Below are 22,801 nucleotides of genomic sequence, written 5' to 3' on the forward strand. Positions count from 1 at the left end.
AACGAACTAAGGATAACATGAGTAAAACATCAGGTTTCTCTACAGCATTTGGTGAGACAAGCGGGCCTTCTTTTATCTTCCATAAATGCAATCTTTCCCGGACCCCTTTATTATATAGCTCTTCAAGGAAAAAATATAAAGCACTTACAAAGGAGCCTCAAATACTCAAAGATGGTAGACTTCTGTAATATGGGCCATATACTAAAAGCAGCACGAAAACAGAGTGCAATAGGGTTCAAAAAACTTGAGTGACCCATGAGAGTATGCATAAAAGCCTATGGTATTCCAAACTAGAGATATACGCATGCAATTATTGTTTTTAGGAGAGAATGTGCCTGCTGAAAAAAACATTATTTTTAAAAAGTGCATTGCAGAATATCAGGAATTTGCTGTGGGACACCTTGAAAACTTGCATACAGATTATGTGCACATGCCTTACAGTCAGTTGTTGTGGCCGAGTGGTTAAGGCGATGGACTAGAAATCCATTGGGGTCTCCCCGTGCAGTTTCAAATCCTGCCGACAACGATAATCTTTTTAACATCGGCTACAATTTCAGAAGTTAACCTTTAGTATTTCTTCCATGTCAGTTTTATAAATAGGTGGCTTATTTTGGTGTCACTATTGCCATATCACATATTTATTATCGCTCCCCCTTTCATATCTTTGCTATAACTCTCGTCCTTCATTAGCGCTGGTGCAAACGCTTCAAATTATTATACCCTGGCTCTCTCGGTCATACCTGTGCATGCACTTGAATCTTACTTTACCAATAAAAGAAGCAAATAGAGAAATAAAATAAAAGTGCTAGCTGGATTAGGCAAACACACTTCATAAAACTGCATTTTATTTTCTATTCTCCCCCGTGTTACAAGCTTAACTGCTCCCAGTGTAATTTCTCTTAACCTGCTGTTCCTGGAAGAGAATTTCATCTACAAGCTCTTTCTGTGTTTTTTCCTAGTCTTTTCTTTCCCTTTTCTTAGATTTGTAACTGTTCCTTTACGTGCTCTATTTGGGCGCCATTCATCTCATTTGAGCTCCTTGTACCTGCTGCTGTTTTCTCCACACCTCATACTGCCTTTTCCCTCTTTCTCTCTTTCTCTGTGGTTGGTGGCTACTTTCCAAAGCGTCTGATGCCCCAATGTTCCTTCGTCTTGTTATCAGACGTGAATTTGAAAAGCAACAAAATTAACAAGCCTTTACCACTCACACATGGCAGAAGTTTATACTTTAATTCAATGAGCTAAGAAAAGTGTGTTGTGGGGCCCCTACGAGCCATGGTGCTTGCTTCATCATAATTAGGCATGCAGTTATTAGCCACAGCTCTGGTTATGGGTCACTGAGGTCAGTTTCAATAATTCCTCAAAAACCTAACCATGCAGTCCCCCCTAACTGTGTAGTTATCTTGCTTTACTGCTGTTTGTGTGATTAGCTGGGAGGAGCTCACGGCAGCATCCTCCCAATAAAAGTGTAGATGGACCGTTCCTTAACTCTTTCTTGCTTCACATAAAGATGGCTTGAGGAGGTACAGGCTATGATGCAGGTCTAATAATCAGAATAGAATATCTGCGCCAGGTGTGTTTCTCTGCATTGGTGTCCCATCACAGGCCCACCAGTGTATGTGTGATCTTTGACTCCTGCCAGTTCACAAGCAGGTGGCCAGGAAACGGTTTCAGCCTATCAACCACTGAGGAGATAAAGCCTTTGTATAAGGAATGAGGAAGCAATGAACACATTCAGCCTATCACAGGAGTAGCCCTGAGTGTTCTGAATTATAATTTCTTCATGTCACTGTACGTTATTGAGCCCAAGTAGCTCGCCGTGATCGTTTAGTGGTTAGTACTCTGCGTTGTGGCCGCAGCAACCTCGGTTTGAATCTGAGTCACGGCATTGTGGTTGGCAATGTCACGGCAGTTGGGTTTTTCCTTTACAGAATTCCCAAATGTACCAGTTGTTTTTGTAAAATGTCTATTAAAAACAGATCCTTTTCAATATTTAAACGATCTAACGACAAATTATTTAAACACACATGATTATAAGATGTAGGTATACTGTACTTACTGACATAAATTATCGTTCTTGAACATATTTGCGGTAAGGGGAGCGGAGCTCTCCCCCAGGCCAATCAGAATGCAGATGAATGCAGTTGCAGTTGAGTGACCTGTGTTGTGGCTGTCTACTGGGAATGCACATATGTAGCTGTCTCGCAGCCCAATCAAGACGTCAATTGAAGACAGGTTTTCATGCAAATAGAGCAGTAAGTGCAGAGAAATGCTCACTCTCTAAAAATGGCATTTATACAATAGTAAGATTAAATCCAACCTCACCAGTAGATAGGATTTATCAATAAATAAATAACGCTTCTCCTCTCTGATATGGAATTACCCCCCAAAAAGTATAAGGGAATACACAATGCTAACCTATGAGAGGGGCAGACCTCACAGTAGTGAAAAATGTAATAGACTGTTTGATACTACTAGGACATACAAACTACCACAGTACATGTCTTACCTTTTACTTACATAGCATGATGCCCCTAGGACTACTTAGGGCCTACCTTAGGGGTTACTGATATGTAATAAAATTGGAGTTTAAGGCTTGGCAAGTAGTTTTAAATGCCAAGTCGAAGTGGCAGTACACTGCAGCACAGGCACTGCAGTAGCAGGCTTGAGACAGGTTTGAAATGCTATTTCTTTGGGCGGCACAATCAGTCCCTGGGTATATGGTATACCACTTTACAAGGGGCTTTCAAGTAAATTAAATCTGTCAGTCAGGTGTACTCCAATTATACACATGATTAGGGAAGAAGCACGTGCACTTCAGCACTGATTAGTAGCGATAAAGTGATCAGAGTCCTAAGGCCAACAAAAAGATACAGCAAAATGCGGAGGTGAAAAGCAATAAGGTGGGGTTGGGACCACCTTAAGAATGCAAGGTCTAACAAAAACGAACAAAGGATAACATCAGTAAAACATCAGGTTTCTCTACAGCATTTGGTGAGACAAGTGGGCCTTCTTTTATCTTCCATAAATGCAATCTTTCCCAGACCCCTTTATTATATAGCTCTTCAAGGAAAAAATATAAAGCACTTACAAAGGAGCCTCAAATACTCAAAGATGGTAGTCTTCTGTAATATGGGCCATATACTAAAAGCAGCACGAAAACAGAGTGCAATAGGGTCCAAAAAACTTGAGTGACCCATGAGAGTATGCATGCAAGCCTATGGTATTCCAAACTAGAGATATACGCATGCAATTTTTGTTTTTAGGAGAGAATGTGCCTGCTGAAAAAAACATTATTTTTAAAAAGTGCATTGCAGAATATCAGGAATTTGCTGTGGGACACCTTGAAAACTTGCATACAGATTATGTACACACGCCTTATAATCAGTTGTTGTGGCCGAGTGGTTAAGGCGATGGACTAGAAATCCATTGGGGTCTCCCCGCGCAGGTTCGAATCCTGCCGACAACGAGAACCTTTTTAACATCGGCTACAATTTCAGAAGTTAACCTTTAGCATTTCTTCCATGTCAGTTTTACAAATAGGTGGCTTATTTTGGTGTCACTATTGCCATATCACATATTTATTATCGCTCCCCCTTTCATATCTTTGCTATAACTCTCGTCCTTCATTAGCGCTGGTGCAAACGCTTCGAATTATTATACCCTGGCTCTCTCGGTCATACCTGTGCATGCACTTGAAACTTACTTTACCAATAAAAGAAGCAAATAGAGAAATAAAATAAAAGTGCTAGCTGGATTAGGCAAACACACTTCATAAAACTGCATTTTCTTTTCTATTCTCCCCCGTGTTACAAGCTTAACTGCTCCCTGTGTAATTTCTCTTAACCTGCTGTTCCTGGAAGAGAATTTAATCTACAAGCTCTTTCTGTGTTTTTTCCTAGTCTTTTCTTTCCCTTTTCTTAGATTTGTAACTGTTCCTTTACGTGCTCTATTTAGGCGCCATTAATCTCATTTGAGCTCCTTGTACCTGCTGCTGTTTTCTCCACACCTCATACAGTCTTTTCCCTCTTTCTCTCTTTCTCTGCGGTTGGTGGCTACTTTCCAAAGCGTCTGATGCCCCAATGTTCCTTCGTCTTGTTGTCAGACGTGAATTTGAAAAGCAACAAAATTAACAAGCCTTTACCACTCACACATGGCAGAAGTTTATACTTTAATTCAATGAGCAAAGAAAAGTGTGTTGTGGGGCCCCTACGAGCCATGGTGCTTGCTTCATCATAATTAGGCATGCAGTCATTAGCCACAGCTCTGATTATGGGTCACTGAGGTCAGTTTCAATAATTCCTCAAAAACCTAACCATGCAGTCCCCCCTAACTGTGTAGTTATCTTGCTTTACTGCTGTTTGTGTGATTAGCTGAGTGGAGCTCACGGCAGCATCCTCCCAATAAAAGTGTAGATGGACCGTTCCTTAACTCTTTCTTGCTTCACATACAGATGGCTTGAGGAGGTACAGGGGAGATGCAGGTCTAATAAACAGAATAGAATATCTGCACCAGGTGTGTTTCTCTGCATTGGTGTCCCATCACAGGCCCACCAGTGTATGTGTGATCTTTGACTCCTGCCAGTTCACAAGCAGGCGGCCAGAAAACGATTTCAGCCTATCAACCACTGAGGAGATAAAGCCTTTGTATAAGGAATGAGGAAGCAATGAACACATTCAGCCTATCACAGGAGTAGCCCTGAGTGTTCTGAATTATAATTTCTTCATGTCACTGTACGTTATTGAGCCCAAGTAGCTCGCCGTGATCGTTTAGTGGTTAGTACTCTGCGTTGTGGCCGCAGCAACCTCGGTTTGAATCCGAGTCACGGCATTGTGGTTGGCAATGTCACGGCAGTTGGGTTTTTCCTTTACAGAATTCCCAAATGTACCAGTTGTTTTTGTAAAATGTCTATTAAAAACAGATCCTTTTCAATATTTAAACGATCTAACGACAAATTATTTAAACACACATGATTATAAGATGTAGGTATACTGTACTTACTGACATAAATTATCGTTCTTGAACATATTTGCGGTAAGGGGAGCGGAGCTCTCCCCCAGGCCAATCAGAATGCAGATGAATGCAGTTGCAGTTGAGTGACCTGTGTTGTGGCTGTCTACTGGGAATGCACATATGTAGCTGTCTCGCAGCCCAATCAAGACGTCAATTGAAGACAGGTTTTCATGCAAATAGAGCAGTAAGTGCAGAGAAATGCTCACTCTCTAAAAATGGCATTTATACAATAGTAAGATTAAATCCAACCTCACCAGTAGATAGGATTTATCAATAAATAAATAACGCTTCTCCTCTCTGATATGGAATTACCCCCCAAAAAGTATAAGGGAATACACAATGCTAACCTATGAGAGGGGCAGACCTCACAGTAGTGAAAAATGTAATAGACTGTTTGATACTACTAGGACATACAAACTACCACAGTACATGTCTTACCTTTTACTTACATAGCATGATGCCCCTAGGACTACCTAGGGCCTACCTTAGGGGTTACTGATATGTAATAAAATTGGAGTTTAAGGCTTGGCAAGTAGTTTTAAATGTCAAGTCGAAGTGGCAGTACACTGCAGCACAGGCACTGCAGTAGCAGGCTTGAGACAGGTTTGAAATGCTATTTCTTTGGGCGGCACAATCAGCCCCTGGGTATATGGTATACCACTTTACAAGGGGCTTTCAAGTAAATTAAATCTGTCAGTCAGGTATACTCCAATTATACACATGATTAGGGAAGAAGCACGTGCACTTCAGCACTGATTAGTAGCGATAAAGTGATCAGAGTCCTAAGGCCAACAAAAAGATACAGCAAAATGCGGAGGTGAAAAGCAATAAGGTGGGGTTGGGACCACCTTAAGAATGCAAGGTCTAACAAAAACGAACTAAGGATAACATGAGTAAAACATCAGGTTTCTCTACAGCATTTGGTGAGACAAGTGGGCCTTCTTTTATCTTCCATAAATGCAATCTCTCCCGGACCCCTTTATTATATAGCTCTTCAAGGAAAAAATATAAAGCACTTACAAAGGAGCCTCAAATACTCAAAGATGGTTGACTTCTGTAATATGGGCCATATACTAAAAGCAGCACGAAAACAGAGTGCAATAGGGTCCAAAAAACTTGAGTGACCCATGAGAGTATGCATGCAAGCCTATGGTATTCCAAACTAGAGATATACCAATGCAATTTTTGTTTTTAGGAGAGAATGTGCCTGCTGAAAAAAACATTATTTTTAAAAAGTGCATTGCAGAATATCAGGAATTTGCTGTGGGACACCGTGAAAACTTGCATACAGATTATGTGCACACGCCTTACAGTCAGTTGTTGTGGCCGAGTGGTTAAGGCGATGGACTAGAAATCCATTGGGGTCTCCCTGCTCAGGTTCGACTCCTGCGGACAACGCAAATCTTTTTAACATCGGCTACAATATCAGAAGTTAACCTTTAGTATTTCTTCCATGTCAGTTTTATAAATAGGTGGCTTATTTTGGTGTCACTATTGCCATATCACATATTTATTATCGCTCCCCCTTTCATATCTTTACTATAACTCTCGTCCTTCTTTAGCGCTGGTGCAAACGCTTCAAATTATTATACCCTGGCTCTCTCGGTCATACCTGTGCATGCACTTGAAACTTACTTTACCAATAAAAGAAGCAAATAGAGAAATAAAATAAAAGTGCTAGCTGGATTAGGCAAACACACTTCATAAAACTGCATTTTCTTTTCTATTCTCCCCCGTGTTACAAGCTTAACTGCTCCCTGTGTAATTTCTCTTAACCTGCTGTTCCTGGAAGAGAATTTCATCTACAAGCTCTTTCTGTGTTTTTTCCTAGTCTTTTCTTTCCCTTTTCTTAGATTTGTAACTGTTCCTTTACATGCTCTATTTAGGCGCCATTAATCTCATTTGAGCTCCTTGTACCTGCTGCTGTTTTCTCCACACCTCATACTGTCTTTTCCCTCTTTCTCTCTTTCTCTGCGGTTGGTGGCTACTTTCCAAAGCGTCTGATGCCCCAATGTTCCTTCGTCTTGTTGTCAGACGTGAATTTGAAAAGCAACAAAATTAACAAGCCTTTACCACTCACACATGGCAGAAGTTTATACTTTAATTCAATGAGCTAAGAAAAGTGTGTTGTGGGGCCCCTACGAGCCATGGTGCTTGCTTCATCATAATTAGGCATTCAGTCATTAGCCACAGCTCTGATTATGGGTCACTGAGGTCAGTTTCAATAATTCCTCAAAAACCTAACCATGCAGTCCCCCCTAACTGTGTAGTTATCTTGCTTTACTGCTGTTTGTGTGATTAGCTGGGAGGAGCTCACGGCAGCATCCTCCCAATGAAAGTGTAGATGGACCGTTCCTTAACTCTTTCTTGCTTCACATACAGATGGCTTGAGGAGGTACAGGGGAGATGCAGGTCTAATAAACAGAATAGAATATCTGCGCCAGGTGTGTTTCTCTGCATTGGTGTCCCATCACAGGCCCACCAGTGTATGTGTGATCTTTGACTCCTGCCAGTTCACAAGCAGGCGGCCCGGAAACGGTTTCAGCCTATCAACCACTGAGGAGATAAAGCCTTTGTATAAGGAATGAGGAAGCAATGAACACATTCAGCCTATCACAGGAGTAGCCCTGAGTGTTCCGAATTATAATTTCTTCATGTCACTGTACGTTATTGAGCCCAAGTAGCTTGCCGTGATCGTATAGTGGTTAGTACTCTGCGTTGTGGCTGCAGCAACCTCGGTTCGAATCCGAGTCACGGCATTGTGGTTGGCATTGTCACGGCAGTTGGGTTTTTCCTTTACAGAATTCCCAAATGTACCAGTTGTTTTTGTAAAATGTCTATTAAAACAGATCCATTTCAATCTTTAAACGATCTAACGACAAATTATTTAAACACACATGATTATAAGATGTAGGTATACTGTACTTACTGACATAAATTATCGTTCTTGAACATATTTGCGGTAAGGGGAGCGGAGCTCTCCCCCAGGCCAATCAGAATGCAGATGAATGCAGTTGCAGTTGAGTGACCTGTGTTGAGGCTGTCTACAGGGAATGCACATATGTAGCTGTCTCGCAGCCCAATCCAGACGTCAATTGAAGACAGGGTTTCATGCAAATAGAGCAGTAAGTTCAGAGAAATGCTCACTCTCTAAAAATGGCATTTATACAATAGTAAGATTAAATCCAACCTCACCAGTAGATAGGATTTATCAGTAAATAAATAAAGCTTCTCCTCTCTGATATGGAATTACCCCCCAAAAAGTATAAGGGAATACCCAATGCTAAACTATGAGAGGGGCAGACCTCACAGTAGTGAAAAATGTAATAGACTGTTTGATACTACTAGGACATACAACCTACCACAGTACATGTCTTACCTTTTACTTACATAGCATGATGCCCCTAGGACTACTTAGGGCCTACTTTAGGGGTTACTGATATGTAATAAAATTGGAGTTTAAGGCTTGGCAAGTAGTTTTAAATGCCAAGTCGAAGTGGCAGTACACTGCAGTACAGGCACTGCAGTAGCAGGCTTGAGACAGGTTTGAAATGCTATTTCTTTGGGCGGCACAATCAGTCCCTGGGTATATGGTATACCACTTTACAAGGGGCTTTCAAGTAAATTAAATCTGTCAGTCAGGTATACTCCAATTATACACATGATTAGGGAAGAAGCACGTGCACTTCAGCACTGATTAGTAGCGATAAAGTGATCAGAGTCCTAAGGCCAACAAAAAGATACAGCAAAATGCGGAGGTGAAAAGCAATAAGGTAGTTTTGGGACCACCTTAAGAATGCAAGGTCTAACAAAAACGAACTAAGGAAAACATACAAATACAAAGCACTTACAAAGGAGCCTCAAATACTCAAAGATGGTAGACTTCTGTAATATGGGCCATATACTAAAAGCAGCACGAAAACAGAGTGCAATAGGGTCCAAAAAACTTGAGTGACCCATGAGAGTATGCATGCAAGCCTATGGTATTCCAAACTAGAGATATACGCATGCAATTTTTGTTTTTAGGAGAGAATGTGCCTGCTGAAAAAAACATTATTTTTAAAAAGTGCATTGCAGAATATCAGGAATTTGCTGTGGGACACCTTGCAAACTTGCATACAGATTATGTGCACAAGACTTACAGTCAGTTGTTGTGGTCGAGTGGGTAAGGCGATGGACTAGAAATCCATTGGGGTCTCCCCGTGCAGGTTTGAATCCTGCCGACAATGAGAATCTTTTTAACATCGCCTACAATTTCAGAAGTTAACCTTTAGTATTTCTTCCATGTCAGTTTTATAAATAGGTGGCTTATTTTGGTGTCACTATTGCCATATCACATATTTATTATCGCTCCCCCTTTCATATCTTTGCTATAACTCTCGTCCTTCATTAGCGCTGGTGCAAACGCTTCAAATTATTATACCCTGGCTCTCTCGGTCATACCTGTGCATGCACTTGAAACTTACTTTACCAATAAAAGTAGCAAATAGAGAAATAAAATAAAAGTGCTAGCTGGATTAGGCAAACACACTTCATAAAACTGCATTTTCTTTTCTATTCTCCCCCGTGTTACAAGCTTAACTGCTCCCTGTGTAATTTCTCTTAACCTGCTGTTCCTGGAAGAGAATTTCATCTACAAGCTCTTTCTGTGTTTTTTCCTAGTCTTTTCTTTTCCTTTTCTTAGATTTGTAACTGTTCCTTTACGTGCTCTATTTAGGCGCCATTAATCTCATTTGAGCTCCTTGTACCTGCTGCTGTTTTCTCCACACCTCATACTGTCTTTTCCCTCTTTCTCTCTTTCTCTGCGGTTGGTGGCTACTTTCCAAAGCGTCTGATGCCCCAATGTTCCTTCGTCTTGTTGTCAGACGTGAATTTGAAAAGCAACAAAATTAACAAGCCTTTACCACTCACACATGGCAGAAGTTTATACTTTAATTCAATGAGCTAAGAAAAGTGTGTTGTGGGGCCCCTACGAGCCATGGTGCTTGCTTCATCATAATTAGGCATGCAGTCATTAGCCACAGCTCCGATTATGGGTCACTGAGGTCAGTTTCAATAATTCCTCAAAAACCTAACCATGTAGTCCCCCCTAACTGTGTAGTTATCTTGCTTTACTGCTGTTTGTGTGATTAGCTGGGAGGAGCTCACGGCAGCATCCTCCCAATAAAAGTGTAGATGGACCGTTCCTTAACTCTTTCTTGCTTCACATACAGATGGCTTGAGGAGGTACAGGGGAGATGCAGGTCTAATAAACAGAATAGAATATCTGCGCCAGGTGTGTTTCTCTGCATTGGTGTCCCATCACAGGCCCACCAGTGTATGTGTGATCTTTGACTCCTGCCAGTTCACAAGCAGGCGGCCAGGAAACGGTTTCAGCCTATCAACCACTGAGGAGATAAAGCCTTTGTATAAGGAATGAGGAAGCAATGAACACATTCAGCCTATCACAGGAGTAGCCCTGAGTGTTCCGAATTATAATTTCTTCATGTCACTGTACGTTATTGAGCCCAAGTAGCTCGCCGTGATCGTATAGTGGTTAGTACTCTGCGTTGTGGCCGCAGCAACCTCGGTTCGAATCCGAGTCACGGCATTGTGGTTGGCAATGTCACGACAGTTGGGATTTTCCTTTACAGAATTCCCAAATGTACCAGTTGTTTTTGTAAAATGTCTATTAAAAACAGATCCTTTTCAATATTTAAACGATCTAACGACAAATTATTTAAACACACATGATTATAAGATGTAGGTATACTGTACTTACTGACATAAATTATCGTTCTTGAACATATTTGCGGTAAGGGGAGCGGAGCTCTCCCCCAGGCCAATCAGAATGCAGATGAATGCAGTTGCAGTTCAGTGACCTGTGTTGTGGCTGTCTACAGGGAATGCACATATGTAGCTGTATCGCAGCCCAATCCAGACGTCAATTGAAGACAGGTTTTCATGCAAATTGAGCAGTAAGTGCAGAGAAATGCTCACTCTCTAAAAATGGCATTTATACAATAGTAAGATTAAATCCAACCTCACCAGTAGATAGGATTTATCAATAAATAAATAAAGCTTCTCCTCTCTGATATGGAATTACCCCCCAAAAAGTATAAGGGAATACCCAATGCTAACCTATGAGAGGGGCAGACCTCACAGTAGTGAAAAATGTAATAGACTGTTTGATACTACTAGGACATACAAACTACCACAGTGCATGTCTTACCTTTTACTTGCATAGCATGATGCCCCTAGGACTACTTAGGGCCTACCTTAGGGGTTACTGATATGTAATAAAATTGGAGTTTAAGGCTTGGCAAGTAGTTTTAAATGCCAAGTCGAAGTGGCAGTACACTGCAGCACAGGCACTGCAGTAGCAGGCTTGAGACAGGTTTGAAATGCTATTTCTTTGGGCGGCACAATCAGTCCCTGGGTATATGGTATACCACTTTACAAGGGGCTTTCAAGTAAATTAAATCTGTCAGTCAGGTATACTCCAATTATACACATGATTAGGGAAGAAGCACGTGCCCTTCAGCACTGATTAATAGCGATAAAGTGATCAGAGTCCTAAGGCCAACAAAAAGATACAGCAAAATGCGGAGGTGAAAAGCAATAAGGTGGGGTTGGGACCACCTTAAGAATGCAAGGTCTAACAAAAACGAACTAAGGATAACATGAGTAAAACATCAGGTTTCTCTACAGCATTTGGTGAGACAAGTGGGCCTTCTTTTATCTTCCATAAATGCAATCTTTCCCGGACCCCTTTATTATATAGCTCTTCAAGGAAAAAATATAAAGCACTTACAAAGGAGCCTCAAATACTCAAAGACGGTAGACTTCTGTAATATGGGCCATATACTAAAAGCAGCACGAAAACAGAGTGCAATAGGGTCCAAAAAACTTGAGTGACCCATGAGAGTATGCATGCAAGCCTATGGTATTCTAAACTAGAGATATACACATGCAATTTTTGTTTTCAGGAGAGAATGTGCCTGCTGAAAAAAACATTATTTTTAAAAAGTGCATTGCAGAATATCAGGAATTTGCTGTGGGACACCTTAAAAACTTGCATACAGATTATGTGCACACGCCTTACAGTCAGTTGTTGTGGCCGAGTGGTTAAGGCGATGGACTAGAAATCCATTGGGGTCTTCCCGCACAGGTTCGAATCCTGTCGACAACGAGAATCTTTTTAACATCGGCTACAATTTCAGAAGTTAACCTTTAGTATTTCTTCCATGTCAGTTTTATAAATAGGTGGCTTATTTTGGTGTCACTATTGCCATATCACATATTTATTATCGCTCCCCCTTTCATATCTTTGCTATAATCTCGTCCTTCATTAGCGCTGGTGCAAACGCTTCAAATTATTATACCCTGGCTCTCTCGGTCATACCTGTGCATGCACTTGAAACTTACTTTACCAATAAAAGAAGCAAATAGAGAAATAAAATAAAAGTGCTAGCTGGATTAGGCAAACACACTTCATAAAACTGCATTTTCTTTTCTATTCTCCCCCGTGTTACAAGCTTAACTGCTCCCTGTGTAATTTCTCTTAACCTGCTGTTCCTGGAAGATAATTTCATCTACAAGCTCTTTCTGTGTTTTTTCCTAGTCTTTTCTTTCCCTTTTCTTAGATTTGTAACTGTTCCTTTACGTGCTCTATTTAGGCGCCATTAATCTCATTTGAGCTCCTTGTACCTGCTGCTGTTTTCTCCACACCTCATACTGTCTTTTCCCTCTTTCTCTCTTTCTCTGCGGTTGGTGGCTACTTTCCAAAGCGTCTGATGCCCCAATGTTCCTTCGTCTTGTTGTCAGACGTGAATTTGAAAAGCAACAAAATTAACAAGCCTTTACCACTCACACATGGCAGAAGTTTATACTTTAATTCAATGAGCTAAGAAAAGTGTGTTGTGGGGCCCCTACGAGCCATGGTGATTGCTTCATCATAATTAGGCATGCAGTCATTAGCCACAGCTCTCATTATGGGTCACTGAGGTCAGTTTCGATAATTCCTCAAAAACCTAACCATGCAGTCCCCCCTAACTGTGTAGTTATCTTGCTTTACTGCTGTTTGTGTGATTAGCTGGGAGGAACTCACGGCAGCATCCTCCCAATAAAAGTGTAGATGGACCGTTCCTTAACTATTTCTTGCTTCACATACAGATGGCTTGAGGAGGTACAGGGGAGATGCAGGTCTAATAAACAGAATAGAATATCTGCACCAGGTGTGTTCCTCTGCATTGGTGTCCCATCACAGGCCCACCAGTGTATGTGTGATCTTTGACTCCTGCCAGTTCACAAGCAGGCGGCCAGGAAACGGTTTCAGCCTATCAACCACTGATGAGATAAAGCCTTTGTATAAGGAATGAGGAAGCAATGAACACATTCAGCCTATCACAGGAGTAGCCCTGAGTGTTCCGAATTATAATTTCTTCATGTCACTGTACGTTATTGAGCCCAAGTAGCTCGCCGTGATCGTATAGTGGTTAGTACTCTGCGTTGTGGCCGCAGCAACCTCGGTTCAAATCCGAGTCACGGCATTGTGGTTGGCAATGTCACGGCAGTTGGGTTTTTCCTTTACAGAATTCCCAAATGTACCAGATGTTTTTGTAAAATGTCTATTAAAAACAGATCCTTTTCAATATTTAAACGATCTAACGACAAATTCTTTAAACACACATGATTATAAGATGTAGGTATACTGTACTTAATGACATAAATTATCGTTCTTGAACATATTTGCGGTAAGGGGAGCGGAGCTCTCCCCCAGGCAAATCAGAATGCAGATGAATGCAGTTGCAGTTGAGTGACCTGTTTTGTGGCTGTCTACAGGGAATGCACATATGTAGCTGTCTCGCAGCCCAATCCAGACGTCAATTGAAGACAGGTTTCAATGCAAATAGAGCAGTAAGTGCAGAGAAATGCTCACTCTCTAAAAATGGCATTTATACAATAGTAAGATTAAATCCAACCTCACCAGTAGATAGGATTTATCAATAAATAAATAAATAAAGCTTCTCCTCTCTGATATGGAATTACCCCCCAAAAAGTATAAGGCAATACCCAATGCTAACCTATGAGAGGGGCAGACCTCACAGTAGTGAAAAATGTAATAGACTGTTTGATACTACTAGGACATACAAACTACCACAGTACATGTCTTACCTTTTACTTACATAGCATGATGCCCCTAGGACTACCTAGGGCCTACCTTAGGGGTTACTGATATGTAATAAAATTGAAGTTTAAGGCTTGGCAAGTAGTTTTAAATGCCAAGTCGAAGTGGCAGTACACTGCAGCACAGGCACTGCAGTAGCAGGCTTGAGACAGGTTTGAAATGCTATTTCTTTGGGCGGCACAATCAGTCCCTGGGTATATGGTATACCACTTTACAAGGGGCTTTCAAGTAAATTAAATCTGTCAGTCAGGTATACTCCAATTATACACATGATTAGGGAAGAAGCACGTGCGCTTCAGCACTGATTAGTAGCGATAAAGTGATCAGAGTCCTAAGGCCAACAAAAAGATACAGCAAAATGCGGAGGTGAAAAGCAATAAGGTGGGGTTGGGACCACCTTAAGAATGCAAGGTCTAACAAAAACGAACTAAGGATAACATAAGTAAAACATCAGGTTTCTCTACAGCATTTGGTGAGACAAGTGGGGCTTCTTTTATCTTCCATAAATGCAATCTTTCCCGGACCCCTTTATTATATAGCTCTTCAAGGAAAAAATATAAAGCACTTACAAAGGAGCCTCAAATACTCAAAGATGGTAGACTTCTGTAATATGGGCCATATACTAAAAGCAGCACGAAAACAGAGTGCAATAGGGTCCAAAAAATCTTGAGTGGCCCACGAGAGTATGCATGCAAGCCTATGGTATTCCAAACTAGAGATATACGCATGCAATTTTTGTTTTCAGGAGAGAATGTGCCTGCTGAAAAAAACATTATTTTTAAAAAGTGCATTGCAGAATATCAGGAATTTGCTGTGGGACACCTTGAAAACTTGCATACAGATTATGTGCACATGCCTTACAGTCAGTTGTTGTGGCCGAGTGGTTAAGGCGATGGACTAGAAATCCATTGGGGTCTCCCCGCGCAGGTTCGAATCCTGCCGACAACGAGAATCTTTTTAACATCGGCTACAATTTCAGAAGTTAACCTTTAGTATTTCTTCCATGTCAGTTTTATAAATAGGTGGCTTATTTTGGTGTCACTATTGCCATATCACATATTTATTATCGCTCCCCCTTTCATATCTTTGCTATAACTCTCGTCCTTCATTAGCGCTGGTGCAAACGCTTCAAATTATTATACCCTGGCTCTCTCGGTCATACCTGTGCATGCACTTGAAACTTACTTTACCAATAAAAGAAGCAAATAGAGAAATAAAATAAAAGTGCTAGCTGGATTAGGCAAACACACTTCATAAAACTGCATTTTCTTTTCTATTCTCCCCCGTGTTACAAGCTTAACTGCTCCCTGTGTAATTTCTCTTAACCTGCTGTTCCTGGAAGAGAATTTCATCTACAAGCTCTTTCTGTGTTTTTTCCTAGTCTTTTCTTTCCCTTTTCTTAGATTTGTAACTGTTCCTTTACGTGCTCTATTTAGGCGCCATTAATCTCATTTGAGCTCCTTGTACCTGCTGCTGTTTTCTCCACACCTCATACTGTCTTTTCCCTCTTTCTCTCTTTCTCTGCGGTTGGTGGCTACTTTCCAAAGCGTCTGATGCCCCAATGTTCCTTCGTCTTGTTGTCAGACGTGAATTTGAAAAGCAACAAAATTAACAAGCCTTTACCACTCACACATGGCAGAAGTTTATACTTTAATTCAAAGAGCTAAGAAAAGTGTGTTGTGGGGCCCCTACGAGCCATGGTGCTTGCTTCATCATAATTAGGCATGCAGTCATTAGCCACAGCTCTGATTATGGGTCACTGAGGTCAGTTTCAATAATTCCTCAAAAGCCTAACCATGCGGTCCCCCCTAACTGTGTAGTTATCTTGCTTTACTGCTGTTTGTGTGATTAGCTGGGAGGAGCTCACGGCAGCATCCTCCCAATAAAAGTGTAGATGGACCGTTCCTTAACTCTTTCTTGCTTCACATACAGATGGCTTGAGGAGGTACAGATGAGATGCAGGTCTAATAAACAGAATAGAATATCTGCGCCAGGTGTGTTTCTCTGCATTGGTGTCCCATCACAGGCCCACCAGTGTATGTGTGATCTTTGACTCCTGCCAGTTCACAAGCAGGCGGCCAGGAAACGGTTTCAGCCTATCAACCACTGAGGAGATAAAGCCTTTGTATAAGGAATGAGGAAGCAATGAACACATTCAGCCTATCACAGGAGTAGCCCTGAGTGTTCCAAATGATAATTTCTTCATGTCACTGTACGTTATTGAGCCCAAGTAGTTCGCCGTGATCGTATAGTGGTTAGTACTCTGCATTGTGGCCGCAGCAACCTCGGTTCGAATCCGAGTCACGGCATTGTGGTTGGCAATGTCACAGCAGTTGGGTTTTTCCTTTACAGAATTCCCAAATGTACCAGTTGTTTTTGTAAAATGTCTATTAAAAACAGATCCTTTTCAATATTTAAACGATCTAACGACAAATTATTTAAACACACATGATTATAAGATGTAGGTATACTGTACTTACTGATATAAATTATCGTTCTTGAACATATTTGCGGTAAGGGGAGCGGAGCTCTCCCCCAGGCCAATCAGAATGCAGATGAATGCAGTTGCAGTTGAGTGACCTGTGTTGTGGCTGTCTACAGGGAATGCACAAATGTAGCTGTCTCGCAGCCCAATCCAGACGTCAATTGAAGACAGGTTTTCATGCAAATAGAGCAGTAAGTGCAGAGAAATGCTCACTCTCTAAAAATGGCATTTATACAATAGTAAGATTAAATCCAACCTCACCAGTAGATAGGATTTATCAATAAATAAATAAAGCTTCTCCTCTCTGATATGGAATTACCCCCCAAAAAGTATAAGGGAATACCCAATGCTAACCTATGAGAGGGGCAGACCTCACAGTAGTGAAAAATGTAATAGACTGTTTGATACTACTAGGACATACAAACTACCACAGTACATGTCTTACCTTTTACTTACATAGCATGATGCCCCTAGGACTACCTAGGGCCTACCTTAGGGGTTACTGATATGTAATAAAATTGGAGTTTAAGGCTTGGCAAGTAGTTTTAAATGCCAAGTCAAAGTGGCAGTACACTGCAGCACAGGCACTGCAGTAGCAGGCTTGAGACAGGTTTGAAATGCTATTTCTTTGGGCGGCACAATCAGTCCCTGGGTATATGGTATACCACTTTACAAGGGGCTTTCAAGTAAATTAAATCTGTCAGTCAGGTATACTCCAATTATACACATGATTAGGGAAGAAGCACGTGCACTTCAGCACTGATTAGTAGCGATAAAGTGATCAGAGTCCTAAGGCCAACAAAAAGATACAGCAAAATGCAGAGGTGAAAAGCAATAAGGTGGGGTTGGGACCACCTTAAGAATGCAAGGTCTAACAAAAACGAACTAAGGATAACATGAGTAAAACATCAGGTTTCTCTACAGCATTTGGTGAGACAAGTGGGCCTTCTTTTATCTTCCATAAATGCAATCTTTCCCGGACCCCTTTATTATATAGCTCTTCAAGGAAAAAATATAAAGCACTTACAAAGGAGCCTCAAATACTCAAAGATGGTAGACTTCTGTAATATGGGCCATATACTAAAAGCAGCACGAAAACAGAGTGCAATAGGGTCCAAAAAACTTGAGTGACCCATGAGAGTATGCATGCAAGCCTATGGTATTCCAAACTAGAGATATACACATGCAATTTTTGTTTTCAGGAGAGAATGTGCCTGCTGAAAAAAACATTATTTTTAAAAAGTGCATTGCAGAATATCAGGAATTTGCTGTGGGACACCTTGAAAACTTGCATACAGATTATGTGCACACGCCTTACAGTCAGTTGTTGTGGCCGAGTGGTTAAGGCGATGGACTAGAAATCCATTGGGGTCTCCCCGCACAGGTTCGAATCCTGTCGACAACGAGAAACTTTTTAACATCGGCTACAATTTCAGAAGTTAACCTTTAGTATTTCTTCCATGTCAGTTTTATAAATAGGTGGCTTATTTTGGTGTCACTATTGCCATATCACATATTTATTATCGCTCCCCCTTTCATATCTTTGCTATAATCTCGTCCTTCATTAGCGCTGGTGCAAACGCTTCAAATTATTATACCCTGGCTCTCTCGGTCATACCTGTGCATGCACTTGAAACTTACTTTACCAATAAAAGAAGCAAATAGAGAAATAAAATAAAAGTGCTAGCTGGATTAGGCAAACCCACTTCATAAAACTGCATTTTCTTTTCTATTCTCCCCCGTGTTACAAGCTTAACTGCTCCCTGTGTAATTTCTCTTAACCTGCTGTTCCTGGAAGATAATTTCATCTACAAGCTCTTTCTGTGTTTTTTCCTAGTCTTTTCTTTCCCTTTTCTTAGATTTGTAACTGTTCCTTTACGTGCTCTATTTAGGCGCCATTAATCTCATTTGAGCTCCTTGTACCTGCTGCTGTTTTCTCCACACCTCATACTGTCTTTTCCCTCTTTCTCTCTTTCTCTGCGGTTGGTGGCTACTTTCCAAAGCGTCTGATGCCCCAATGTTCCTTCGTCTTGTTGTCAGACGTGAATTTGAAAAGCAACAAAATTAACAAGCCTTTACCACTCACACATGGCAGAAGTTTATACTTTAATTCAATGAGCTAAGAAAAGTGTGTTGTGGGGCCCCTACGAGCCATGGTGCTTGCTTCATCATAATTAGGCATGCAGTCATTAGCCACAGCTCTCATTATGGGTCACTGAGGTCAGTTTCAATAATTTCTCAAAAACCTAACCATGCAGTCCCCCCTAACTGTGTAGTTATCTTGCTTTACTGTCTGTTTGTGTGATTAGCTGGGAGGAGCTCACGGCAGCATCCTCCCAATAAAAGTGTAGATGGACCGTTCCTTAACTCTTTCTTGCTTCACATACAGATGGCTTGAGGAGGTACAGGGGAGATGCAGGTCTAATAAACAGAATAGAATATCTGCACCAGGTGTGTTTCTCTGCATTGGTGTCCCATCACAGGCCAACCAGTGTATGTGTGATCTTTGACTCCTGCCAGTTCACAAGCAGGCGGCCAGGAAACGGTTTCAGCCTATCAACCACTGATGAGATAAAGCCTTTGTATAAGGAATGAGGAAGCAATGAACACATTCAGCCTATCACAGGAGTAGCCCTGAGTGTTCCGAATTATAATTTCTTCATGTCACTGTATGTTATTGAGCCCAAGTAGCTCGCCGTGATCGTATAGTTGTTAGTACTCTGCGTTGTGGCCGCAGCAACCTCGGTTCGAATCCGAGTCACGGCAATGTCATGGCAGTTGGGTTTTTCCTTTACAGAATTCCCAAATGTACCAGTTGTTTTTGTAAAATGTCTATTAAAAACAGATCCTTTTCAATATTTAAACGATCTAACGACAAATTATTTAAACACACATGATTATAAGATGTAGGTATACTGTACTTACTGACATAAATTATCGTTCTTGAACATATTTGCGGTAAGGGGAGCGGAGCTCTCCCCCAGGCCAATCAGAATGCAGATGAATGCAGTTGCAGTTGAGTGACCTGTTTTGTGGCTGTCTACAGGGAATGCACATATGTAGCTGTCTGGCAGCCCAATCCAGACGTCAATTGAAGACAGGTTTTCATGCAAATAGAGCAGTAAGTGCAGAGAAATGCTCACTCTCTAAAATTGGCATTTATACAATAGTAAGATTAAATCCAACCTCACCAGTAGATAGGATTTATCAATAAATAAATAAAGCTTCTCCTCTCTGATATGGAATTACCCCCCAAAAAGTATAAGGGAATACCCAATGCTAACCTATGAGAGGGGCAGACCTCACAGTAGTGAAAAATGTAATGGACTGTTTGATACTACTAGGACATACAAACTACCACAGTACATGTCTCACCTTTTACTTACATAGTATGATGCCCCTAGGACTACCTAGGGCCTACCTTAGGGGTTACTGATATGTAATAAAATTGAAGTTTAAGGCTTGGCAAGTAGTTTTAAATGCCAAGTCGAAGTGGCAGTACACTGCAGCACAGGCACTGCAGTAGCAGGCTTGAGACAGGTTTGAAATGCTATTTCTTTGGGCGGCACAATCAGTCCCTGGGTATATGGTATACCACTTTACAAGGGGCTTTCAAGTAAATTAAATCTGTCAGTCAGGTATACTCCAATTATACACATGATTAGGGAAGAAGCACGTGCACTTCAGCACTGATTAGTAGCGATAAAGTGATCAGAGTCCTAAGGCCAACAAAAAGATACAGCAAAATGCGAAGGTGAAAAGCAATAAGGTGGGGTTGGGACCACCTTAAAAATGCAAGGTCTAACAAAAACGAACTGAGGATAACATGAGTAAAACATCAGGTTTCTCTACAGCATTTGGTGAGACAAGTGGGCCTTCTTTTATCTTCCATAAATGCAACCTTTCCCGGACCCTTTTATTATATAGCTCTTCAAGGAAAAAATATAAAGCACTTACAAAGGAGCCTCAAATACTCAAAGATGGTAGACTTCTGTAATATGGGCCATATACTAAAAGCAGCACGAAAACAGAGTGCAATAGGGTCCACAAAACTTGAGTGACCCATGAGAGTATGCATGCAAGCCTATGGTATTCTAAACTAGAGATATACGCATGCAATTTTTGTTTTTAGGAGAGAATGTGCCTGCTGAAAAATACATTATTTTTAAAAAGTGCATTGCAGAATATCAGGAATTTGCTGTGGGACACCTTGAAAAGTTGCATACAGATTATGTGCATACACCTTACAGTCAGTTGTTGTGGCCGAGTGGTTAAGGCGATGGACTAGAAATCCATTGGGGTCTCCCCGCGCAAGTTCGAATCCTGACGACAAAGAGAATCTTTTTAACATCGGCTACAATTTCAGAAGTTAACCTTTAGTATTTCTTCCATGTCAGTTTTATAAATAGGTGGCTTATTTTGGTGTCACTATTGCCATATCACATATTTATTATCGCTCCCCCTTTCATATCTTTGCTATAACTCTCGTCCTTCATTAGCGCTGGTGCAAACGCTTCAAATTATTATACCCTGGCTCTCTCGGTCATACCTGTGCATGCACTTGAAACTTACTTTACCAATAAAAGAAGCAAATAGAGAAATAAAATAAAAGTGCTAGCTGGATTAGGCAAACACACTTCATAAAAATGCATTTTCATTTCTATTCTCCCCCGTGTTACAAGCTTAACTGCCCCCTGTGTCATTTCTCTTAACCTGCTGTTCCTGGAAGAAAATTTCATCTACAAGCTCTTTCTGTGTTTTTTCCTAGTCTTTTCTTTCCCTTTTCTTAGATGTGTAACTGTTCCTTTACGTGCTCTATTTAGGCGCCATTAATCTCATTTGAGCTCCTTGTACCTGCTGCTGTTTTCTCCACACCTCATACTGTCTTTTCCCTCTTTCTCTCTTTCTCTGCGGTTGGTGGCTACTTTCCAAAGCGTCTGATGCCCCAATGTTCCTTCGTCTTGTTGTCAGACGTGAATTTGAAAAGCAACAAAATTAACAAGCCTTTACCACTCACACATGGCAGAAGTTTATACTTTAATTCAATGAGCTAAGAAAAGTGTGTTGTGGGGCCCCTACGAGCCATGGTGCTTGCTTCATCATAATTAGGCATGCAGTCATTAGCCACAGCTCTGATTATGGGTCACTGAGGTCAGTTTTAATATTTCCTCAAAAACCTAACCATGCAGTCCCCCCTAACTGTGTAGTTATCTTGCTTTACTGCTGTTTGTGTGATTAGCTGGGAGGAGCTCACGGCAGCATCCTCCCAATAAAAGTGTAGATGGACTGTTCCTTAACTCTTTCTTGCTTCACATACAGATGGCTTGAGGAGGCACAGGGGAGATGCAGGTCTAATAAACAGAATAGAATATCTGCGCCAGGTGTGTTTCTCTGCATTGGTGTCCCATCACAGGCCCACCAGTGTATGTGTGATCTTTGACTCCTGCCAGTTCACAAGCAGGCGGCCAGGAAACGGTTTCAGCCTATCAACCACCGAGGAGATAAAGCCTTTGTATAAGGAATGAGGAAGCAATGAACACATTCAGCCTATCACAGGAGTAGCCCTGAGTGTTCCGAATTATAATTTCTTCATGTCACTGTACGTTATTGAGCCCAAGTAGCTCGCCGTGATCGTATAGTGGTTAGTACTCTGCGTTGTGGCCGCAGCAACCTCGGTTCAAATCCGAGTCACGGCATTGTGGTTGGCAATGTCACGGCAGTTGTGTTTTTCCTTTACAGAATTCCTAAATGTACCAGTTGTTTTTGTAAAATGTCTATTAAAAACAGATCCTTTTCAATATTTAAACGATCTAACGACAAATTATTTAAACACACATGATTATAAGATGTAGGTATACTGTACTTACTGACATAAATTATCGTTCTTGAACATATTTGCAGTAAGGTGAGCGGAGCTCTCCCCCAGGCCAATCAGAATGCAGATGAATGCAGTTGCAGTTGAGTGACCTGTATTGTGGCTGTCTACAGGGAATGCACATATGTAGCTGTCTCGCAGCCCAATCCAGACGTCAATTGAAGACAGGTTTCAATGCAAATAGAGCAGTAAGTGCAGAGAAATGCTCACTCTCTAAAAATGGCATTTATACAATAGTAAGATTAAATCCAACCTCACC

At 41.2% G+C, this 22,801-nt stretch overlaps 8 non-coding genes across 8 annotated transcripts; all 8 read left to right on the top strand.

Annotated features, from left to right (window-relative positions):
* The first annotated feature begins 3,387 nt into the window (after window positions 1–3,387).
* TRNAS-AGA (transfer RNA serine (anticodon AGA)) lies at window positions 3,388–3,469 on the top strand. Its single transcript has one exon. It is a non-coding gene; the product is annotated as a tRNA-Ser (tRNA).
* A 4,231-nt stretch (window positions 3,470–7,700) lies between these two features.
* TRNAH-GUG (transfer RNA histidin (anticodon GUG)) lies at window positions 7,701–7,772 on the top strand. The gene has a single exon. It is a non-coding gene; the product is annotated as a tRNA-His (tRNA).
* Window positions 7,773–10,531: 2,759 nt separating this feature from the next.
* On the top strand, window positions 10,532–10,603 carry TRNAH-GUG (transfer RNA histidin (anticodon GUG)). Its single transcript has one exon. It is a non-coding gene; the product is annotated as a tRNA-His (tRNA).
* Window positions 10,604–12,102: 1,499 nt separating this feature from the next.
* Window positions 12,103–12,184, top strand: TRNAS-AGA (transfer RNA serine (anticodon AGA)). The gene has a single exon. It is a non-coding gene; the product is annotated as a tRNA-Ser (tRNA).
* Window positions 12,185–13,472: 1,288 nt separating this feature from the next.
* TRNAH-GUG (transfer RNA histidin (anticodon GUG)) lies at window positions 13,473–13,544 on the top strand. The gene has a single exon. It is a non-coding gene; the product is annotated as a tRNA-His (tRNA).
* A 1,504-nt stretch (window positions 13,545–15,048) lies between these two features.
* On the top strand, window positions 15,049–15,130 carry TRNAS-AGA (transfer RNA serine (anticodon AGA)). Its single transcript has one exon. It is a non-coding gene; the product is annotated as a tRNA-Ser (tRNA).
* Window positions 15,131–17,990: 2,860 nt separating this feature from the next.
* TRNAS-AGA (transfer RNA serine (anticodon AGA)) lies at window positions 17,991–18,072 on the top strand. Its single transcript has one exon. It is a non-coding gene; the product is annotated as a tRNA-Ser (tRNA).
* Window positions 18,073–22,291: 4,219 nt separating this feature from the next.
* TRNAH-GUG (transfer RNA histidin (anticodon GUG)) lies at window positions 22,292–22,363 on the top strand. The gene has a single exon. It is a non-coding gene; the product is annotated as a tRNA-His (tRNA).
* The last annotated feature ends 438 nt before the right edge of the window (window positions 22,364–22,801 follow it).

The sequence above is a fragment of the Lissotriton vulgaris genome, unplaced genomic scaffold (assembly GCF_964263255.1).
Source record: "Lissotriton vulgaris unplaced genomic scaffold, aLisVul1.2 SCAFFOLD_301, whole genome shotgun sequence".
In the NCBI taxonomy this organism is placed as follows: Eukaryota; Metazoa; Chordata; class Amphibia; order Caudata; family Salamandridae; genus Lissotriton; species Lissotriton vulgaris.